Source organism: Bos javanicus, chromosome X, assembly GCF_032452875.1.
Source record: "Bos javanicus breed banteng chromosome X, ARS-OSU_banteng_1.0, whole genome shotgun sequence".
NCBI classification, from domain to species: domain Eukaryota; kingdom Metazoa; phylum Chordata; class Mammalia; order Artiodactyla; family Bovidae; genus Bos; species Bos javanicus.
This window is the reverse complement of record NC_083897.1, coordinates 89,090,060-89,113,357: the sequence shown is the minus strand read 5'-3', so window position 1 is coordinate 89,113,357 and position 23,298 is coordinate 89,090,060. Positions and strand designations below refer to the sequence as shown.

Sequence of the window (23,298 nt, the reverse complement as noted above, 5' to 3'; positions counted from 1 at the left end):
AGTATTCTTTTCTGGGAAATCCCATGGGCAGGAGATCCTGGCAGGCTACAGCCCATGGAGTCAAAAACGTGTTGGACATCACTTAGGGACTAAAACAGTAACATCAACAAAACAACAAATAGTTGTTTTACAATGTTGTGTTAGTTTCTGCTGTACAAGAAAGTGAATCAGCTATATATATACATACATCCCCCCTTTTTTGGATTTCCTTCCCATTTGGGTCACCACAGAGCACTGAGTAGAGTTCCTTGTGCTATTCCATAGGTTCTCAAGAATAAGGCTTTTAATTTATTTCTGGGTTCTGTTTGCAGGGTCTGGGTCTCTGAGGTACTTTTGTGAGTGTGTCATGCCATGGTGTTACACCTTTAAGGTGTTTTGGGGTCTGTGTCCTGACGTGTGAGGTCTCTGAGCTGTTTAGGGTCTGTGTCCAGGGTCTCAGTTCCCAGAGCTGTTCCAGCCTTTGTGTTTCAGGGTGGGAGGTATCCAAGCTCTTTGGATTCTGTGCTCCATATGGTGATATCCTTGAGCCGTTTGGAATGTGAAATCTCTTTTCCTTTCATATATGTCAGTCCCAGGATGTGGTGTCTTTATCCTGTTAGAGATTACTTTCTTTCTTTTTTCAATTTAATTAATTTTTTTTTGGCCACTCTGCACAGCATATGGGATCTTAGTTCCCTGACCAGGGATGGAACTCTTGGCCCTGCATTGGAAGCATGGAGTCTTAACCACTGGATTGCCAGAGAAGTCCTGTTTTTAAAAAAATAATTCACTATATTAAAGTATAGTTGATTTACAATGTTGTGTTAATTTTTGCTGTACAGCAAAGTGAATCACTATATATTACTATATATAGTAATATATATATATGTGTGTGTGTGTGTGTGTATATATATATATATACTTTTTCATTCTCTTTTCCATTATGGTTTATCATGGGATATTGAATGTAGTTCCCTGTGCTGTACAGTAGGACCTTGTTGTTTATCCACTGTCTATATAATAGTTTGCATCTGCTAACCCTAAACTCCCAATTCATCCCTCCCCTACCCGCCTCCTCCTTGGCAACCACAAGTCTGATCTCTAGGTCTATGAGTCTGTTTCTGTTTCATAGACAGGTTCATTTGTGTCATATTTTAGATTCCACATATAAGTGATATCATGTGGTATTTGTCTTTTTTTCTGACTTACTTCACTTAGTATGATAATCTCTAGGTCCATCTATGTTGCTGAAAATGGCATTATTTCATTCTTTTTAACAGCTGAATAATAATCCATTATATATATATATATATATATATATATATATATATATATATATATCTCCATTCATCTGTCAATGGAGATTTAAGTTGCCTCCATGTCTTCCATATCTTGGCTATTGTAAATAGTACTGCTATAAACAGAGATTAGGGCTGCATGTATTTCTTTTAATTAGAGTTTTCCCCAGATATATGCCAGGAGTGGGATTGCTGGATCATCTGATAACTATTTTTAGTTTTTGGAGGAATCGCCATATCATTTTTCTGTCGTGGCTGCACCAATTTACATTCCCACCAAGTGTGTAGGAGGGTAGGGATTACTTTCTTGATTATGATGTCCCTGCCCTATTTGGGGTCTGTTTCCAAAATTATTTATGGGAATGTGTCACAAAGTAGGACATCGCTATTCTCTTGGCAGGTCTCTATCCCAGAATGTGCAGCCTTGGAAATGTTTTAGAAGTCTGCGTCTAGTGTATAAAGTTTGTCAGGTGCGGGGTACCCATGTCTGGAGATCTGTGAGCGGTTTGGGATTCTTGGTTTTAATGCACAAGTTGTTTGAGGTCATGTGCATCCTGAGTTATAGGATGTCAGATTTTTGAGTAAGCTGAGTTTTGTTTCCAGGCATGAGGTTTCTGATCGTTTTGGTGATCTCAGTTTCAGAGAGTGATGTGTCTATATTAGGGTCTACGTCTGAACAGTGAGGTCACTGAGTTGTACCAATGTCCCTTTTCCAAGGCATCTGTGTGTTTTGAGTGTCTGAGTTCTTGAGTATGAAGTCTCATAGGCTATTTGTGGTTTATTTCTATGAAATCTTCTGTTTTCATTTAACTTGTGTTGTAAGGTCTCTGAACTGTTTTCAGGTCTGCGTCCAAGGTATGAGGCCTCTGTGTTGTTTTGAACTTTGTGTCTTGTGTTTTGGGGTATCTGAGATATTTGGGGGCCTTTGTAACAGAGGGTTACATCTCTGTAGTGTTTTGAAACCTCTCTTCCAGGGTGTAGGGGGTATGAATATTTGGATGTCTGTGTTCCTGAGTATAAAGTCTCATTTGCTGTTTAGAGACCTGTTTCTGGAGTCACAGGTTACTGTACTATATTTATTTATTTGGTCATGCTGCATGGCATAAGGATCTTAGTTCCCCCACTAGGTATTGAACCTGTGCCCTCTGCAGTGGAAGTGTGGAGACTTAACCACTGGACCACTGGGTAAGTCCCCACTATTCTATTTTTTGGGACAAGACACCCTGTCTTGTCCCAGGGTGTGAGAGTCTCCTGAGTTGTTTGGGAACTTATGTGCAAGATGTCACCTTTTTGAGCTCCTTGGGGTCAATATCCTAGGGAGTGTGATCACTGAAGTGATTATGATTTGGGGCACAAGATTTGTGTCTGAGTTGTTTCTCTGAGTTGTATGGCTATAAGATCTTAGAACACTTTGCAGGGCCAGTGCTCATCTCATGTCTTTGAGCATTTTTTTTTCACTTGCATTCCTACTTGCTTTTCCATTAACAGTATGTCTTGTAAATGGTCCCTCCAGCACCCTCATTCTGTTTGTGTCCAGGCCTCTGAATTGTTTTGTGGTCTATGTCAAGAGCCAGAGGTCTTTGCCTAGATTTTTAATGTAAATCTCAGTTGACAAGATCTCTGAGCTGTTGGGGGGGTCTGTGTTTGTGGTATGAGGTATGTGAACTATTTGGGGTTTGTGTCCCAGTGTGATGGGTCCCTGAGGCATTTTGGTGTCCCAGGGAGTAAAATCTCTAAGATATTTGTAGGAGTCTGTGACCAAAGGATGAGATCTATGAACTGGTTATCTATGTCTCATCATGTGAGTTCTCCAAGTTCTTTTGTGCTATGTCCAATGATGTGACATTCCTGAGCCATGTGGGGTATGCTTCCAGTGCTGAGGTCTTATTTTGTCTCACAGCTGATACTCTGTGGTATTAAAGAGGAAAAGTTAAAATTTTACATAACCTCCTGCTCCTTCTGCCTCTGTAACTCAGCTTGCTCCTTGCAAAGTCTGGATCACGTAGGTCACATAGTCTCAGAAAGTGGGGACTTAAAATACTAGGAACTGGAGCTTATCTCACTCACCCTTGTACTGCTCTTTGCAATCACCCAGTGCCTGCAAACCTGTAAACCCACTTAATCATGCCTGTCCATATATAAAAACTCTGTAACCCCTTTGTTTGGGGCTCAGAGTTTGGGCCCACTCAGCTTATTACTCAGGCGTAATAAACCTGAGTTCCCCAATTCTCCGAGTGTGGTGCGTGGTTTCTAGATTACTGGTTTCTGCAACAGTATGACATCAATTACCCTGTGCCCCAGTTTGTGTATCTCATATTCTTGTGCATACAAACCAGTGCATGTGTATTTCCTTAGAACACATATTTAGAAGTGGAACTGCTAGGTCAAAGGACTCAATTTATTCAACAACCCCCCACTCCCCTCCCCCCTTTGAGCACCTACTGTGTACAGGGCACAGTTTTAGGTGCTGTGGGGACACAGGGGAACTAGAAATCTATATACACCCTGGTAGTACTGACGTTCTGGTAAGAAGAGGTGTCTTTTTTTTTTTTTAATTTTTATAGATGCTGGCACATAAATTCACACTTCTACCAGTGGCATCAGGGGAATGAATGCCTTTTTATGGGCCAGGGATCTGCAGCAGGGGGTTGGATCCCTCAGCATGGCTCTCAACAAGATCATTAGGCTAGGATGCTCTATTGAGGGACATTTGAGAGGGAGATAGGGGATGGAACATGGGCAGGGGAGGAAGATATGAAAGAGAGAGAGAGTCTGTAGTTATGTCAGCGTGAATCGAAGTGTGAATGATCCTTAGAGTATTGACATAAAAGAGCTCTTTTTAGGTCACACACACAAAAATCGTGAGGTTTGGGAATGAAGTTACTGACGAGACTCTGCACCTCTGGGACACTCCATCGCGCGACGCAGAGATGGAACAGTCCACTGTGGGAGGTACCACGGAGGTGGGTGGGTAGTGTACTTTGGAAGAAACCACTTCATGTCTGTGAACACGAAATATTCCGCGCGTGTATTGGCCCCTTCCCCAGACTGAGAATAGCGATGCCCTGACCGACCTCGGCCCTGGGGGCCGGGGTAGGGTAAACTCCACCCTCAGCCACAGCCATGATCTTATGTTTGGTCCCGCTTGAGTTGGCTACCGCTTCTAAGCAACAGCGGGGTGGGTGGAGTGGGGTGGAAGGTCGTGGAGTGGTGATTGGATCCTAGATGAGGAGGGCGGGATCAAATCTTGCCCTGAGCTTTGATTGGTCGCCGCTAGGTTGCCTACAGAAGCTCTTCCAGGGTACTGAGGTTTTCTGGAATCACTTAAAGGCTACGAGCGCGGGGTCCACCGGCTCCGGGATGCCATTGGCTGCTGGATTGGCGCAGGCGCTATGGCTCCCGGGTCGGCGTTCGGAGTTGCTGAGGCAGGGCTTTGGCTACTGGACACTGTAGGTTCGAATCCCATCTAGGAACTTCAGTTTGCGCACCTGTAAAAGAAGCTGGTATTATTGGCTGGCACAGAATGTGTTGGGTAATCTTTTATATTCTCTTCTACCTGTTGTTTCTCTTTTTAGAACAATGCATATTGCATCCCATTATATTGATTTCAGGATCCACTCACCATTCACAACAGCAACTGAGAAAAATTCTTTTCCAGGGTTCCTGACATCACTGTATTAGGCTGCCTTTGTAGGTCTGAGTCCGGCAGAGAAGGTTCAAGGCGATCTCATGATCCTCCTCCAAGCCATCCCCTCCTCCCCCGGGAGAGGATGACTTGGACGTTTCCTACCCCTTCTGGACCAGGCCTGACTCGGGGCGTGTGGCAGTGTGTGTGTGTGTGTGTGTGTGTGTGTGTGTGTGTGTGGAGGAGTAGGGTGAGGGGCTGGGTCATAAATGACTAGAGAGAGATGCATGATTTCACGCTCTAGGACAGAAGGATGTGTGACAATTAAAGGAGAATTTTGAAGGGGAGAAAGAACTCAAAGGAGTAAACTTTGATGATGGGATTTTAAGCATCAGGCAGGGAAGGTGTTTGGCTGAGTGTAAGTGAGTAGGAGGAAAATGGTTTTTAAGTCAGTCGACTTATAATTATTACATGCTGTGTGCATTTTGGAGGACTGTGTTCAGAATGTGAAATCTCATTGTTTGGAATCTCAGTTCAAGGTATGATGTCCATGGCCCTACAGTGAAGTCTCTCAGCTGTTTTGAGGCTCTTGTCACAGGGGTTGTGGTTTTACAGACGTTTGTGGATCTCTGTCCCAGGGTATAAAGTCCCTAAGCTGTTTGAGGGTCTTTGTCCTTGGGTAAGTGGGGTTTTTTACCTTAAAGTCGAATTCCTTTTTTTTTTTTTTTTTGGCATTTCTTTGACTACTAGAGGGACATAATGTTGTTTTCTGAGCTTGTGGAACCATGTATTTAAGGTTTATAAATTCCGTTCTATGTCCTTTGATCTTTTTTCCTTTAAAAAGCTTATTTTAAAAATCATTTTAGACTTAGAGAAAAATTGCACAAATAGTGCAGAGTTCTTCTATACCCTTTGCCCAGCTTCCCCTAATGTAAAGCACTTACATAAAGATAATACAGTTTTAGAAGCAGGAAATGAATGATACTATTGTTCTTGAGCTGTTCGCCTATTTGGTGTGTGTTCAAAGTGTGAAATATCTGAGCATTTTGGACCCAGAGCTCTCTTAGGTTTCCTGTCCCATACTTGATGTCTCTGAGCATTTGGTTTCTGTTTCTAGATGCTAGGTTTTTCATCTTCTTGGTGGTCTCTGCCCCAGAGAATAATGTTTTTGACTTATTAGGGGTCTCTTGAAGGCACATCTTCTCTGAGCTGTTTAGGCTTCTGTATTCAGGGTGTGAGGTCTTTGAGCACTTTGAGGGTCTCTGTACAAAGCTGTGTGTACTCTGCTACTTTTTATTGGTCTTTATCAGAGATTCTGAGGTTAGTAAGTACTTTTGGGTTCCATGTCTAGGGCAGGATTCTTCAACCTCAGCACTGTTGACAGTTTTTTTTTTTTTTTTATATTACTGAAATTTATTATGTAAATGAAAACTCAGACCATGAATCTTAAGATTATGATATTCTACATGAATTTCCCCCAAATCAAGAGTAAGTGGATATGTATAACATAGGGAACTTTACTCAATAGTCTTTAATAACCTATATAGGAAAAGAATCTGAAAAAAGAATGAATATATGTATATGTATAACTGAATCACTTTCTTGTACACTTGAAACTAACACAACATTGTAAATCAACTATACTCCAATATAAAATAAAAGTTAAATTAAAAAATAAATACAATCTGTGAAAGGAAAAAACTGTGTTTTAAGCCAATGCGAGTAGATTTCTCTTATTCATAACAGAATTAAACCAACCATTAAGCTTAAAAATAATAAAAAATAAAGAGGAATACACAGAAAAAATAATAATTGGATAAATAATACATTTTAAATTGAAATATAATTGATCTATGACATGATGTTAATTCCAAGTGCATAGCAGTGATTTGATATTTCTATACATTACAAAATGATCACCACACACTATTGACATTTTGGATTGGAAAATCCTTTTTTTTTTTTTTTTTTTTAATTTTTTTCACCCGGGAGAGCCGGAGCGACCCGTCCGGTTAGCTCGAGCCTCCAGCGTCTCCTGCCCCCGCCTCCGCCCGCTCTGGCTCCGGCTCCTGCCCCCGCCTCCGCGGGCTGGAAAATCCTTTATGGAAGGTGTTGTAAGATGTTGTATTCATTTGCTAGAGCTGCTGTAAAAAATAGCACCACATCAAGGGCAGGAACAGAGACACAGATGTAGAGAACCGATGTGTGGACATGGGAGTGAGGGGGAGTAGGATGAATTAGGAGAGTAGAATTGACATATATGCATTACTATGTGTAAAATAGCTAGCTAGTGGGAGCCTGCTGTATAATGCAGGGAGTTCAGCTCAGTCTGTGAGGACTTAGATGGGTGGGATGTGGGTGGGGTGGGAGGGAGGTCCAAGAGGAAGGGGATACATGTGTGTGTGTATATATATATATACACACATATAGCTGATTCACTTCATTGTACAGCAGAAACTAACACAACATTGTAAAGCAACAATAAAAATTTAAAAATAGTATAAAAAACTCGCTATCTCAAACAATTGACATTTATTTTCTCACAGTTCTGAAGGCTGGAAGTCTGAGATCAAGGTGTGAGTCCAGTTGGTTCTTTCTTGGGGATGAGAAGGAGAATTTGTTCCATGCCTCTTTCCTAGCTTCTGGTGGTTTGCTGGCAGTCTGACATTCCTTTGCTTTTGCTGCATCACCCCAATCTCTGCCTTCATCTCCACATGATGTTCTCCCTGTGTGTGTCTGTGCCCAAATTTCTCCTTTTGTAAAGACATCAGTCATATTGCATTAGGGGATCACCCTACTGCAGTATGACCTTGTCTTATATTTGTAATGACCCTGTTTCCAAATAAGGTCACATTCTGAGGTCCTAGGGATTAGGACTTCAACATGTGAATTTTGAGGGACACAACTCAACTCATAACAGATGTTTAGCATGAGACAGAAAAGAAAGGAGGGAGAAAGAGAGAGAAGGAGCAGTCCCCAACATCCAGAAGTTGTTCTGACACCCACAGGTAGGCTGTTATTCTCTTATTAGACATAAAAAAATCTCATAGAATACTAACCTCAGACAAGGTTATTCTGAGACCATGCCAAAATGAGACAAAGCCAAGCCATGTTATGTTGTCTAAGCATAGGCAAAAACAAGGTCACTGTGCCATCCACACGATAGCAAACATCCTTCTCTCTTGGTTAAAATCAGTCGGCCCTTCACATCAGGTGGTCAAAGTACTGGAGCATCAGCTTCAGCATCAGTCCTTCCAGTGAATATTCAGGGTTGATTTCCTTTAGGATTGACTGGTTTGATCTCTTTGTAGTCTAAGGGACTCAAGAGTCTTCTCTAGCATCACAGTTTGAAAGTATCAATTCTTTGGTGTTCAGCCTTCTTTATGATCCAACTCTCACATCTGTACAACTACTGGAAAAACCATAGCTTTATACGGACTATATGGAAGAGCTGACTCATTGGAAAAGACCCTGATGCTGGGAAAGATTGAAGGCAAAAGGAGAAGGGGGTGACAGAGGATGAGATGGTTTGATACTACCACTGGCTCAGTGGACATGAATTTGAGCAAACTCCAGGAAATAGTAGAGGACAGAGGAGTCTGGCATGCTGCAGTCCATAAATTCACAAAGTTGGACATGACTAGGGACTGGACAACAATAACAACTTGGTTAAAATGAGTGACTGCTACTTTTATATCAATATCAGCATTATCCTTACTCTAGGCTGCCTTCCCCATAGATTTAAAGGCTTATTGAGATACCAAATAATAAATCTGCTCTCACTTTGTGACAGCATCCAATCTAGAGTGAGCCTGCAGTTCCTTAGACCCTTCCCAAAACCACTCAACTGAAGCCCAGATTCTATGATTTGTTCTCTCTAACACCCTCTTACCTAGATGTCCCACGGTTCCCCACGTTCTTCCTCACTGCAGTGAGTAATAAACCCAACTTGTTTAACTACAGGTATGTTCCTGGGGGTGGGGGGTCTTTGACTAAAGGGCAATGACAAGCAGCATCCTTGATCTCCACCCTCTAGATGCCAGTAGCACCTCCGCCCTCCCAGCTGTCCCTAGATGTTGTCACATGTGGTGGCTCAGACAGTAAAGAATCTGCCTGCAATGCTGGAGACCCATGTTTGATCCCTAGGTTGGGAAGATCCCCTGGCAAAGGAATTGCCTACCCACTCCAGTATTCTTGCCAGGAGAATCCCATGGATAGAAGAGCCTGGCGGGCTACAGTCCATGGGGTTGCAGAGTTGGACATGACGGAACAACTAACACTTTCACTTCACTTTCAGACCCTGTTTCAGAGTCTGGAACCCCTAAGTCCTGGCTGGATGGTAGGAGAGTCTAACTTTTTGAATCATCTTTCTAAACCTTGATTTACTAAAGTTTTAGAAGACTTAGCTCTGAGTCAATAGGACAATATACAGTCCACACACCTACACTCCCTTGACTTCTGAAAGCAGAATTCAGGGGTAGGGGGAGGAATGCAATCCAGGTAAATGCCATCTCTGGTCAGGGGCCAGTGTGGGTCTGAGATTATCTCAGTTGGAATGTAGGAGTAACATGAACATATTGTTTACTATAAATGTGTGTTGGATTCAAGAAAGAGTAAATACTCGCCAGAATTGTGTCTCCATCTCTACAAAATTCACAATTGTACTTCACTTGTTCTGTTGAGCACAGACATAACAGACTGTATACCATGAGGCAGGGGTACACAATGAGGAAAAAACATTGTTCCTCTTGTGAAAACTGTAAATCTGGTTATAAGACAGACAGGTTTGTGCATTTATGCAAGAGGTATGTTCTGAGCTCTGGAGAAAGGCTTTGGGAGAGGGTGCAGAGGCTTAAGGGGCTTCCCAGGTGGCGCTAGTGGTAAAGAACCCGCCTGCCAATGCAGGAAATGTTAGAGATGCGGGCTTGATCCCTGGGTGGGGAAGATCCCCTGGAGAAGGGTATGGCAACTCACTCCAGTGTTCTTGGCTGGAGAATCCCATGGACAGAGGAACCTGGTGGGCTACAGTCCACAGAGTTGCAAAGAGTTGAATACAACTGAAGTGACTTACCACACATGCACACAGGCTCAATGAGTCAAAGAGGCCTTAAGACAAATTTTTAAAAATAGTTTGAACTAAATAAAAATGAAACTAAAACTCCCTAATTTGTGGAATGCACCAAAGCAATGCTTACTTAGTTGTTGTTCAGTCACTAAGTTCTGTCCGGCTCTGCAACCCCATGGACTGCAGCACACCAGGCTTCCCTGTCCTTCACTATCTCCTGGAGTTTGCTCAAGCTCATGTCTGTTGCTCAGACTTACATCCAGCCATCTCATCCTCTGTTGCCCCCTTCTTCTTCTGCCCTCTAGGGAAGTTTAAAAGGCATTTTGGCTTCTGCCTTGCTTTCTGGGATCTCTTGCTTTAGTGGAAGCCATCCACCATATTGTGAGGATACTCAAGCAGCCCCTTGGGGAGACACCTGTACCACATAACTGAAGTATCTCAGCCAAAAGCCAGCACTAATTCATTAGCCGGGTAAGTGATCCAACCTGCAAGTGGAGCTTCTGGCTTCACTCCAGCCTTCAGATGACTGCAGCCCAAGAGATCCAAAACCAGAACTGTGCAGCCAAGCTTCTCCTGAGTTCCTGACTCCTCAAAACTGTGTGATATAATTAACATTTACCATTGTTTTAAGCCGCTAAATTTAGGGGAGATTTGTGGTGTTTCTGAGCTCTTTGAGAGTCTTGGTCCAGGGTTCCAGAGTCCTGAGTTTCTTGTAACCTGTATGCATATCTGCATGTTTTAAGCATTCTGTGCTTCACATCTTCAGATCTCTGATCTCTGGGTTCTCTATGTTTTAGATGTCTGAACTAATTGAGGATCTAGGTCTAGAATTATGGGAGTTCTGGGATGTTTTTCTGTTCATGTCCAGAATGTGATCATAACTATTTGGGATTTGTGACCCCAGGGTATAATGTCTCTAAAATACCTTGTATTGGGGTCCAGGATTTGAACTTTCTGAGCCCTCTGGCAGTCTGTGTTCTGGGTGTGAGGACATTGAGGCCTTTAGGAATTTGTGTCTCAGATTTCACAGCCATGAACTCTTTGGAGGATGCGTACAGGTTTTGTTTGTTCTTTGAACTATAGGGATTTTTAGGGTCCAGAAAGATATATCACTGAGGTGACTAGAGTCTGCATCCAGAGTACTGGGTGACAGAACAGTTTGGGCCACCGAGTTCCTGGATATGAAGTTTCTGTGGTGGTTGAGAGTCTGTGTTCAGATATTAATATGACTGATTTTGAGGGCAGGGGGAATCTGTATCCTAGGGTTTCAGCCCCCTAAACTGTTTAAGGGTGTTGTAATGTTCCTTTGCTGTTGTTGGATGTATGTCCCAAATGTGTGGGATCCCTGACATGACTGTGGCTGAATGTTGCAGTATACAAGGTCTCTGTTCATAGGTGTATATACCAGGGTTTGAGGTATCTGAGCTCTTTGAGTGTGTGTCTGAGATCATGAGGGCTCTCTGATATGTTTGGGTGTTGTTTCCCAGGATGAGAGACTTCTGACTTGGTTGTGGGTGTATATTCCAGGATGTGAGTTGTCTGATCTGTTTGGGTGTGAATGTCCAGAGTGTGAGGTTTCTGCTCTGTTGTGGGTATACATCCAATGATATAAAGTTTTGATCTGCTTGTGGGTATATATCTCAGTGTATGAGTTCTCTGATCTGTTTGTCATTGTATGCTACAGAATTTGAGGTCTTTCTTCTTGGGTGTATGTCAAGAGTATGAAGTCCTTATCTATTTTGGGGGCTTATACCCTTGTTGGCTCAAGTAGTAAATAATCTGCTCACCAATGCAGGAGACACAAGAAGAGATTCAGGTTTGATCCCAGGGTCAGGAAGATCCCCTGGAGGAGGAAATGATAACCCGCTCCAGGATTTTTGCCTGGAGAATCCCATGGACAGGAGCCTAGCAGGCTACAGTGTATAGGGTCACAAAGAGTCAGACATGACTGAAGTGACTGAGCACGCACCCTTGGATATTAGAGCTCTGATCTCTTTGTAGGTGTTTGTGCCTATGTATGAGCTCTCTGATCTGTTTTTGGTATGTGTCCTAAGATATGAGGTCTCTGAGCTCTTTGTGGATATATTGCCCTGGTTATTACACTTCCCAGATTTTTTGTTGTGGTTTTCTGAGAGTATAAGTACTCTGATCTGTTTGTTGGGTGTGTGTTGCATGATGTTAGAACTATTCTATCTGAGGGTGAATGTCCCAGAGTGTGAGGTCTCTGCTTAGTTTGTGAGTGTGGGTGTGAGGTCTCTAAAATGTTTGTGGGTGTGGTTCCCAAGATGTAAGTTCCTTGAAGTCTTTGTGAGTGTATGTCCCACAGTATGAAATCTGTCATCTATTTCTGGGTGTATGTCCCAAAATGAGGTCTCACTTCTCTGTCCTTGTATATGTCTCAGTGTATGAGGTCTCTCTTGACGGGTATATGTCAAGGATATGGGTGTATGTCAAACTCCCTGATATTTTTCTGTTTGTATACCCTGGGGAATGAGGTCTCTGATCTGTGGGGTTTTATTTTGGGGGGGTTGCATAATGTGAGTTTTCAAGTATGTTTGTGACTGCATGACTTATGATGTGGGTCTCTGATCTCTTTGGACATGTGTATCCTATGGTATAAAGTATCTGAGCTCTTTGTTGGTGTATATCCCAAGTGTGAGGTCTCTGATAAGTTGGGTGGTATATTTCCAAGAATGTAAGGTCTCTGATCTCTTTGTTGCTATATACCAGTATGTGAGTCTGTTTTCCTTGGTGTATGTCGAGGCTTGTTTGTGTGTATATTTCCTGGGTTATGAGGTCTCTGATCTGTTTCTGGGTGTATGTCACAGAGTTAGAAGTCCCTGATCTGTTTGTCCACAGAAGTCTCTGTATGTAAGGTCTCTGATCTTTTCATGACTATATCAAGAGTTTGAAGTCTTTCATCTCTTATGGTTATTATTCCAAGGTGTGACGTCTGTGTTGTGTTTGTGGCTTTCTGTCTTGGAATTTTAGGTATCTGGGTTGTTTCTGCAATATCCCAGGATGTGATGTCTGCTGTTTCATTGTGTGTGTAGGTCTCAGTTGTGAGGTCTTGATCTGTTTATGGGTATATTCATCAGAATGGGAGATCTGTGATATGTTTGTGGGTGTCTGTCCCAGCGCATGAGGTCACTCATTTGTTTGTGCACGTAGCTCCCAGGATCTGAGATCTTCATGTCACTATAATTACCAGTATGTGAGGTATCTTTCATGAGTGTATGCCAAGAATGTAAGTCCTCTGATATGTTTGTGAGTTGAATAAACCTAGTTGTAAGGTTTCTTTCTGTCCGTGGGTTAGGTCTCAGTGTGTGAGGCCCATGAGGTCTTTTGGGGTGTAGGTCCCAAGGTGTGAGGTCTCTTATCGGTTTGGGGGATTATTTAATGGTTTATGACTTTTTTAGGGTTATGATCCTTTTTGTCATTGTATGTTTAAGGGTGTGAGATCTGTGACTGTTTGTCATTGTATGTTCCAATATGTGAGGTCTCTCACATGGGTGTATGTGAGAAAAATACAGTCTTTGATCTATTTGTGGTAGTATGTCCCTTGATGTTGTTGACGTCCCTTGATGTTCTCCTCTATTCCTTTCTCCAGAGAGAGAGGTAAGTTCTCTCATCTGAGCAACAGTATATGGCCTGTGATATGAGGCCTCAAATTTATTTGTTGGTATAGTCCCAGGATATGTGCTCTCTCCTCTATTTTGAGTGATGTATTCCAATTTGAGAGGACTCTGCTTTGCTTCTGGATGTTTTTCCCAGTATATGGGGTCTCTGATCTGTTTGTGGTGGATACTGCAGGATTTGAGTTCTTTGGTATATTATGTTTGTATGTCTCAGGTTGTGAGGTTGCTAGTCTCTCTGTGGGTGAACATCACAGAAGGGGTTGTCTGATCTGTGTTTGTCAAGGGTGTAATGCATGATCTGATTGTGCATTTATGTCCCAGGATGTAAGGACCACAGCTGTTTGCAGGCATTTGTCCCAGGATGTGAGGTTTCTGATCTGTTTGGGTATGTTTGTCCAGGGGTGAGATTTCTAATCTGTTTTAGGGTACATATTCCAGGATGTAAGGTCTCTGATCTCATTGTGGGTATAATTCCCAGGATTTGATTGAATGATTCTCTGATCATTTGTGACTTTCTCTACCTTTTAATAGGTGTACATCCCAGGCTGTCAGTTCTCTGATCTTCTAGGAGGATTATTTCCCAAGATTTAAAATTTCTTTCTTTCTTTTTGGCTGTGCTGGGTCTTCGTTGCTGCATGCAGGCTTTTCTCTAATTGTGGCAAGCAGGGAGGGGGGCTACTCTCTAGTTGCAGTGCACAAATTTTTCATTGTGGTGGCTTCCCTTGTTATGGAGCACAGGCTCTAGGGCACTCAGGCTTCAGTAGTTGCGGCTCCCAGGCTCTAGAACACAGGCTTCATAGTTGTGGCTCATGGGCTTATTTGTTCCATGGCATGTGGGATCTTCCCAGATCAGGGATTGAACTCATGTCTCCTGCATTGGCAAATGGATTCTTCACCACTGAACCACCAGGGAAGCCCAGGATTTGAGATTTCTATTTTGTTTGTGGGTACATATGAAGTTTTAGATCTCTTAGGGTGTGTATGACTAGAGAATGGAAGGCTTGTGACCTCTCTGTGGGTGTGTTTCATGGTATGAGGTCTATTCTCTGTTCATTCCTATGTTTCAATGTGTGATGTCTGCTCTTGAATTTTGTCAAGGATGCAAGTGCTCTAATCTGTTTGTTTTATATTCCAGGACTTGAAGACTCTGATCTGCTTGGTGGTGAATATCCCAGAGTGAGGTGTCTGAGCTCTTTGTATGTATATGTCCCAGGGAGGGAGGGTCATGACGGGTTTGTGGGTGTATATTGTGAGGTTTCAGATCTGTTTAGAAGTGAATTCCAGCAGGTGATGTATCTGAACTCATTTTGAGTTTATGTGCCAGGCTTTGAGAGCTCTCACATGTTTTTCAGTATATGTGCTAGTGTGAGAATGCTAATCTGTTTCTGGGTGTACTACCCTACATGTGAGGTCTCTGAACTCTTTGTAGGCTTATGTTGCAGGATTTTAGGTCTATGATTTCTTTATGGCTATATTTTCCAGGTTTTTAGGTCCCTGATCCGTTTGTGGGTATATGAATCACATATGAGTTCCCTGATTAGTTTGTGGGTATGTGTCTCCCAGGACATCATGTCTCGACTGATCTATGCATGTACATCTCTGTTCAGCTGAATACTGGCCTTCAATAATATCCCCGTCTCAGTCCCTAGTGAAAGTGTTAGTCATTGAGTCATGTCTGACTCTGCAACCCCAGGCTCCTCTGTCCATGGGATTCTTTAGGCAAGAATACTGGAGTGGGTTGCCATTTCCTTCTCCAGGGGATCTTCCTGACCCAGGGATCGAACCTGGGTCTCCTGCACTGCAGGCAGATTCTTTACCATCTGAGCCACCTGGGAAGCCTGTGACTATGTTAACTTTCTGGCAGAAGGGACTTTGCAGATTTGATTAAGTTAATCACCAGGAGGCTGGGAGTTTATCCTGGATTATCCATGTGGGCCCAGTGTAGTCACTAAGGTCCTTACGTGTGGGAGGCACGATGGTGAGAGTCAGAAATGACACTGTGACAATGCAGGCTGTCTAAGAAGGTGATGTAATGATGGAAGCAGAGTTGGAGAAGGAGATTTGACAGCTGAAACAGAGAGAAGAGAGATCAGAGAGACATTTGAAGATGAAACGCTGCTGGCTTTGAAGATGGAGGAAGGGACCATGAACCAAGGACTGCAGACAGCCTCTAAAACTGGAAAATGAAAGGAAGTGCATTTTCCTGGAGCTTCCTGGAGGGAAGTAGCTCTGCTGACAACTTGACTTTATCTCTGTAAGACTCAATTTTAGGTCTCTGACCTATAGAAGTGTAAGATAATAAATTAGTGTTGTTTTACAATACCAAGATTTTAGTGATTTGTTATAGGAAATGAAGAGTGTCCTGGGTTGTGATGTCTGTATCTGATTGTCAGTGCCCATCCCAGGATGAGAACTCCATTATCTGTTGGTGAATGTGTGTCAGACGGTGTGAGGGTGTGCCCCCCAATTTTTGGTCTCTGAGCTGCTTGTTCCTGTATGTCTCAGAATGTGAGGTCTCCAATCTGTTTGTATGTTTGTGTCCTAGGATATGAGGTCTTTGAGCTGATTCAGGATGTGTGTCCAGTATTTGAGGTCTATTTTTTGGGGGGTGGGGGTCGTGCCACTTGTGGGATCTTAGTTCCCTGACCAGGGATTGAACCTGGGCTTACAGCAGTGAAAGCACAAAACCTATAACCATTGGACCGTCAGGGAATGCCCATAGTATATGAGCTCTTTAATAAGGTATCTGGGGTTTGCATTCCAGGTTATTAGGTCTCTGGTGTGTTTCAGAGGTATTTCTGATGTTAATGAACTTTCTGCTTTTCTCAGTGATATATCTACCATAATATGAAGTCTCGAACCTATTTTGTTATGAATATCTAGAGTGCGAGGTTTCAAAGAGCTCACTGTGAGTTTATGCCCCTTGGCCTGAATCCTCTGATCTCTTGTGAGTACGTATGCTTGGCTTTGAGCTCTCTGATCTCTTTGTGGGTATATGTCACAAGATATTCGTTCTGTCATCTGTTTCTGGATCTTTTTCATAGTATGTCTTATCTCTGATGTTCTTGTGAATATCTGTTGCAGGATTTGAGATCTCTGATCTAGTTGTGGTTGTATATGGTCTCTGAAGTGTTCTGGAGTATGTCCCATGATGTGAGTCCTCTGATCTGTTTGTTGGTATATTTCTCAGAGTATGAGGTCTCTGGTCTCTTTGAAGGCATAGACTGCAGGGTTTGAGGTCTGTGGTCTCTTTGTGGTTACATGTCCAGGTTGTGAGGTCTCTAATCTGTTTGTTGAGGTGTATCCCAGGGTGTGAACTCTCTGATCTCTGTGTGTGTTGGGTGGGGGGAGCAGTACATGTCTAATGGTATAAAGATTCAGATCTGTTTTCTGGTAAGTGAACTGGGTTGAAAGGACTCTGATGTGTTTGAGGGTGTTTTCCCAGGACGTGAGTTCTTTGATCTGTTTCTGGACACAGATCTTAGGACGTGTGGTCTCAGAGCCCTTTGTGGATGTACATCCCAGGTGTGAGTTCCCTGAGCTGTTGGAGGGTGTATATCCCAGGGTGTTAGATATTGATACTTTTGGTGTTATTTGCAAGCATATGAGATTTCTGATTTGATGCTTTTGAACTGTGGTGTTGGAGAAGACTCTTGAGAGTCCCTTAGACTGCAAGGAGATCCAACCAGTCCATCCTAAAGGAAATCAGTCCTGAGTGTTCATTGGAAGGACTGATGTTGAAGCTGAAACTCCAATACTTTGGCCACCTGATGTGAAGAGCTGACTCATTTGAAAAGACCCTGATGCTGGGAAAGATTGAAGGCAAGAGGAGAAGGGGGTGACAGAGGATGAGGTGGTTGGATGGCATTACCGACTCAATGGAGATGAGTTTGAGTAAACTCTGGGAGTTGGTGATGGACAGGGAGGCATGGCATGCTACAGTCCATGGGGTTGCAAAGTCAGACATGACTGAGTGACTGAACTGAACTGATGCTAAAACATATGATGGGATGAGAGGTGTATTATGTGTTAAAGTGTGTATATCCAAGGTATGAGGTTTCTGAGTTCCTTTTGAGTGTGTATCTCAGAGTTGAGGTCTCTGATCTGTTTGCAGGTATGTGTCCCAGGATTTGAGCTCTCTCATCTCTTTGTGGATGTATGTGCCAAGATGTAAAGTATCTTTAATCACTCTGGGAGTATGTTCCAGGAAATGAGCTCTCTGACATATTGTGGGTTCTTATTGTTGGGTTTGAGGTCTCCAAACCATTTCTGATAGTATTCCTCAGATGAGGTCTTTGATCCATTTGTATGTGTATCATGGTAACTGAAGTTTTTTTCCTAGTCTCTTCTGCTTATTAGGCAAGGGTATGAGGTCTGTTTGAGTGGGAATATGTGTCCCCAATTTGTGAGGTTCCAGACCTGTTCCATACACCTGTTTGTGGGTGTATGTCCCACGATGTACATCTCTCTGCTCTCTTTAGATGTCTGTCTGAGGGTCGGAGGTCTCTGATCCCTCTCTAGATGTGTGACTCTGGATGAGGGATGTGAACTATTTCTGGTGTATGCCCCAGGATTTTAGGTCTCTGAGCTTTTTGTAGGTGTGTGTTTTGTGATATGACGTCTCTAATTTTGAATGTCTGTCTCTGCTCTGCTGACTTAAAGCCTTCTCAGTTCAGTTAAGTCGCTCAGTCGTGTCTGACTCTTTGTGACCCCATGAATCACAGCACACCAGGCCTCCCTGTCCATCACCAACTCCCGGAGTTCCCTCAGACTCACGTCCATTGAGTCAGTGATGCCTTCCAGCCATCTCATCCTCTGTCGTCCCCTTCTCCTCCTGCCCCCAATCCCTCCCAGCATCAGAGCCTTTTCCAATGAGTCAACTCTTTGCATGAGGTGGCCAAAGTACTGGAGTTTCAGCTTTAGCATCATTCCTTCCAAAGAAATCCCAGGGCTGATCTCCTTCAGAATGGACTGGTTGGATCTCCTTGCAGTCCAAGGGACTCTCAAGAGTCTTCTCCAACACCACAGTTCAAAAGCATCAATTCTTCGGCGCTCAGCCTTCTTCACAGTCCAACTCTCGCATCCATGCATGACCACAGGAAAAACCATAGCCTTGACTAGACGGACCTTTGTCGGCAAAGTAATGTCTCTGCTTTTCAATATGCTATCCTTGTCCAATGTCCTCAACCTTGAAAACTATGAAAATGTGACCTCACATGTTAAAAGGTACTTGGCAGATACGATTAAGTTAAGCATTTGCTTTCTAAAATGTATTTTTAATTGAAGTATAGTTGATTTACAATGTTGTGTTAATTCCTGCTGTACAGCACAGTGGCTCCGTTACACACATATATACATTCTTTTTATATTCTTTTCCATTATGGTATATGCCAAGATATTGAATATAGTTCCCCATGCTATACAGTAGGACCTTGTTAAATTAACCATCTTGAGATGGGGAGATTTTCTTAGATTGTCTAGGTGGGTCCAATGTAATCGCAACATCCTGAAATTAGGGGGTTGTTGTTGTTCAGTGGCTAAGTTGTGTCCGACTCTTTGCAACCCCACGGACTGCAGCACACCAGGCCTCCCTGTCCCTTTCCATCTCCTGGAATTCACCAAAGTTCATATCCGTTGAATCAGTGATGCCATCCAAGCATCTAATTCTCTATCACCCTCTTCTCTTTTTGCCTTCAATCTTTTCCTGCATCAGGGTCTTATATTCCAATGAGTTGGCTGTTTGTGTCAGGTGGCCAAAGTTTTGGAGCTTCAGCTTCAGCATCAGTCCTTCCAGTGAGTATTCAGGGTTGATTTCCCTTAGGATTGACTGGTTTGATCTCCTTGTTGTCCAAGGGACTCTCAAGAGAGGGACAGAATGGTTATTGTCAGGAATGGAAATGACAAAAGCCAGATCAGACACAGTGATCTGATGTGAAGATGTTTGTGGGTATATGTCCCAGCTTGTGAAGTCTTTGCATTGTTGATGGGAGTCTGTCTTAGGCTGTGACATCTCTAATTGTTTGTACATGCGTCCAGGCAACTAATAGGCTCCAGCAAAGGGCATGTGCCAGGGAGCCCTAATCAAGGAGGAGATAATGAGAGAAGCAGAGACAGAGAAGGAGATGTGATGACCCAAGCAGAGATCAGAGAGATTTGAAGATGAAGTGCTTATGGCTTTGCAGGTGTAGGAAGGGGCCCAGGACCAAGAATCCAGGTGGCTCTGGAAACTGGAAAAGGCAAAGAAATGGATTCACTTTAGAGTCCCCAGAAGGAAGACAGCTCTGTTTACATCTGATTTTAGAACTGACTGGAAGACCCACTTTTGGGTTTCTGACCTACACAAATGTAGTATAATAAATAAATGTGTGTATTTTCATGACACTAAGATTGTGGTGCTTTGTTAAAACAGCAGTAAGAAAAGGATACAGTGTCCTGGATCACGACACCTCTATCTGGCCATCTGAGGATGTGAGCTCCACAGTGTTTGTGAGTGTATGTCTGATGGCAAGGGTCTTGGATCCGTGTGTGAGTGTGTGAGCCCAGGTGAGTGGTCTCTGACCTGTTTGAGAGTGTGTCCCCCTAAAATTGTAGACTCTGAGGTTTTTGTGGGTGTATGTCTCAGAACATGTGGGCTCTGATCTGTTTGCGAGCGTGTGCCCCAGGACATGAGGTCTCTGTACTCATTTTATGTGTACATATGTGAGGTCTCTGAGGTGTCTGTGAATTATGTTTAGGTTGCTAGGTCTTGGATGTTTCATAGGTGTTTCTGAAATAGGAGATTTCTGATTAATTTGATGACGTACGTATATATACTTACATATACACATGTACTTACATATACACATGTATATACACATGTAGATGTATACATATATGTATGTATCTCTGATCTATTTCAGTGTGTATATCCAGGTGTGGGGCTTCCCTGATGGCTCAGCAGGTAAAGAATCTGTCTGCAGTGCTGGACACACAGGAGAAGCTAGTTTGATCCCTAGGTCAGAAAGATCCCTGAAGAAGGAAATGTTAACCCATTCCAGTATTCTTTCCTGAAAAATCCTGTGGACAGAGGATCCTGGCAGGCTAAAGTCCAAAGGGTTGCAAAGAGTTGGACATGACTGAGCGACTAAGCACACAAGCACACACATCCAGGTGTGAGATTTGAAGCTCATTATGGTTGCATTTTGTATGGCTTGAGGTCTCTGATCTTTTTGTGGGTCTGGGTCCCAAGATATGAATCCTTGGAACTCTTTGTGGGTGTTTTGTGAAGATGTCAGGTATATAATCAGCCTCAAGCTGGTTTTCCTAGAATGTGAGGTCTCTTCCTTGATTGTGGGTGTGTGCTGCAGGACTTGAGAGCTCTACTATGTTTGTGAGTGTATGTCTTGGGTTGCAGAGAGTCTCTCCTCTGTGTGGGTACATTTGTCATATGAGGTCTCTGTTCTGTTTTCACCTTTCTATCACAGAATTTGTTTCCGGTTCCTTGTGTGTGTTTGTCAGGGATGTGAGATGTCTTCTATTTGTGGTTATATATTTCAGTTTGTGAGGTCCCTGCCTTGTTTGTGGGTAGATGATGTGCACAGCACATGGGCCTCACTCCTTTTTTGGATGTATGGCCAAGGGTTGGAGATCTCTGACCTCTTTGGAATTATATGGCACGGAATGTGACGTCTTTGAGCTACTTATTGGTATGTGTCTCAGGATGGGGTGTTTTTAATTGTGTGTGGAGGTATATGTGGGGTTGTTGGAATAAAGGTCCCTGAAAGATGTCCATGCCCTAATCTCTGGAACAAGTCAAAAAGTCCTTTGTAGATGTGAAGTAATCATCTTGAGATGAAGGAGGTTGTTCTGAATTTTCCAGGTGTGCACAAGGTAATCACAAGGGTCCTTATAGGAGAGAGGCAGAACAGTCAGTCAGGGAAGATGTCAGATGTAATGACAGCAGTAAAGATCAGAGAGAAAGATTTGAAGATGAAACGCTGCTGGCTTTGAAGATGGAGGAAGGAGTTAAGAGCTAAGGAATGCAGGCATCTTTAGAAACTGGAAAAGGCAAGGAAACATTTGATTCTCCCCGAGGGCCTCCAGGAGTGACACAGCTCTGCCAACAACTTGGGTTTAGCCCTTTGAAACCCATTTTTGGCTTCTATAATAAATGTGTGCTGTTTTATGACACTAAGATTGTGACTTGTTATAGCAGCAATAGGAAATGAAAACAATGTCTCAGGTTACGCTGTCTCTATCTGATTGTCAGGGCACATCCCAGGGTGTGAACTCCATGATCTGTTTGTGAATGTGTGTCTGATGGTGGGAGGTCTCTGATCTGTGGGTAGGTGTATGAACCATGTTGAGAGGTCTTTGAATGTTTGAGGGGGTGTGTCCCAGAACTTGTGGTCTTACAGCTGTTTGTGGAGATATGTCTCAGGATGTGAGGTCTCCACACATTTTTTTTGGTACATGTCCTTGTATGTGAGGTGTCTGACCTGATTTAGAGAGGACATTCCAATATCTAAGGTCTCTGCAATGTTTGTGGGTTGCATTTCAGTTTGTTGGGTCTCTGATATGCTTGGGGGGTAATTCTGGTGATACGAGGTTTTTGATTTGTTTGATCACGTGTTTACCAGAATGTTAGATCTCTGATTTGTTTAGGTTTGTATGTCCAGGGTGTGAGGGAGTCCAGAGCTCTTTGTGGGTGTACGTCCTTGACTTGAGGACTCGGATCTGTTTGCTAGTGTGTCTTAGTACATGAGCTCTCTGATCTGTTAATGGATCTATGTTGAAAGATGTCAGGTCTCTGCTGGTGTTTTCTTAACCTGTAAGGTCTCTGATTGTGGTTGTGCATTGCAGGATTTAAGGTCTCCATTTGTGGGTCTCAGGTACCTATGATCTCAACATTGTTTGTCAAACATATCCCAGGATTTGAACTTTCTGATCTGTTTGTTATATATGAACCAGGGCTTGAGGTTTCTGATCTATTTGTGGGTGTGTGTTGTAGAGTTTGAAGTCTGTGGTCTTTTTGTGACTTCGTGGGAGGGTTGTGAGGCTCTCATCTGTGTGTGGATGTACATCCTAGGATTTCAGGTCCTGGATCTATTTGATAATGTATGTCACATGTGAGGCCTCCAAACTGTGTTTGAGGTCTCTGATCTGTTTATGGCTACATGTCCAGGTGCTGATGTCTGTAATCTCTTTGTTGGTCTGTGTCCCAGGATGTGAATGCCCTGATCTGTTGGTAGGTAGCATCTGATGCTATGAAATGTCTGATGTGTTCACTGACCAGTGAACCAGAGTGTGAAGTCTCCGACCTATGCCAAGGTGTTCTTCCAGGATCTTAGTTCTCTGATCCATTTGCTTTCAGCATGCTCTAGGAAGTATGCAATCTCTGAACTCTTTATGGATATTCATTCCAAGGATATGAGTTCTCTGTGCCATTGGTGTGTGCATGTGCCAGGTTGTCAGATTTCTGAGGTTTGGGGAGGATACTTCCAAGCTTATGAGATTTCTGGTTTGTTTGCCTAGATAGATAGATGGATAGATATATGTCTGTGTCTATGATGCGAAGAGCTGACTCATTTGAAAAGCCCCTGATGCTGGGAAAGATTGAGGGCAGGAGGAGGAGGGGACAACAGGTTGGATGGCATCACCGACTCAATGGACATGGGTTTGGGTGGACTCCGGGAGTTGCTGATGGACAGGGAG

At 43.1% G+C, this 23,298-nt stretch overlaps 1 long non-coding RNA gene across 1 annotated transcript; it reads left to right on the top strand.

Annotated features, from left to right (window-relative positions):
• The first annotated feature begins 3,708 nt into the window (after positions 1–3,708).
• LOC133243290 (uncharacterized) lies at positions 3,709–15,931 on the top strand. Its single transcript, XR_009735035.1, has 3 exons — positions 3,709–4,809; positions 14,741–14,801; positions 15,617–15,931. It is a non-coding gene; the product is annotated as an uncharacterized LOC133243290 (long non-coding RNA).
• Positions 15,932–23,298: the final 7,367 nt, after the last annotated feature.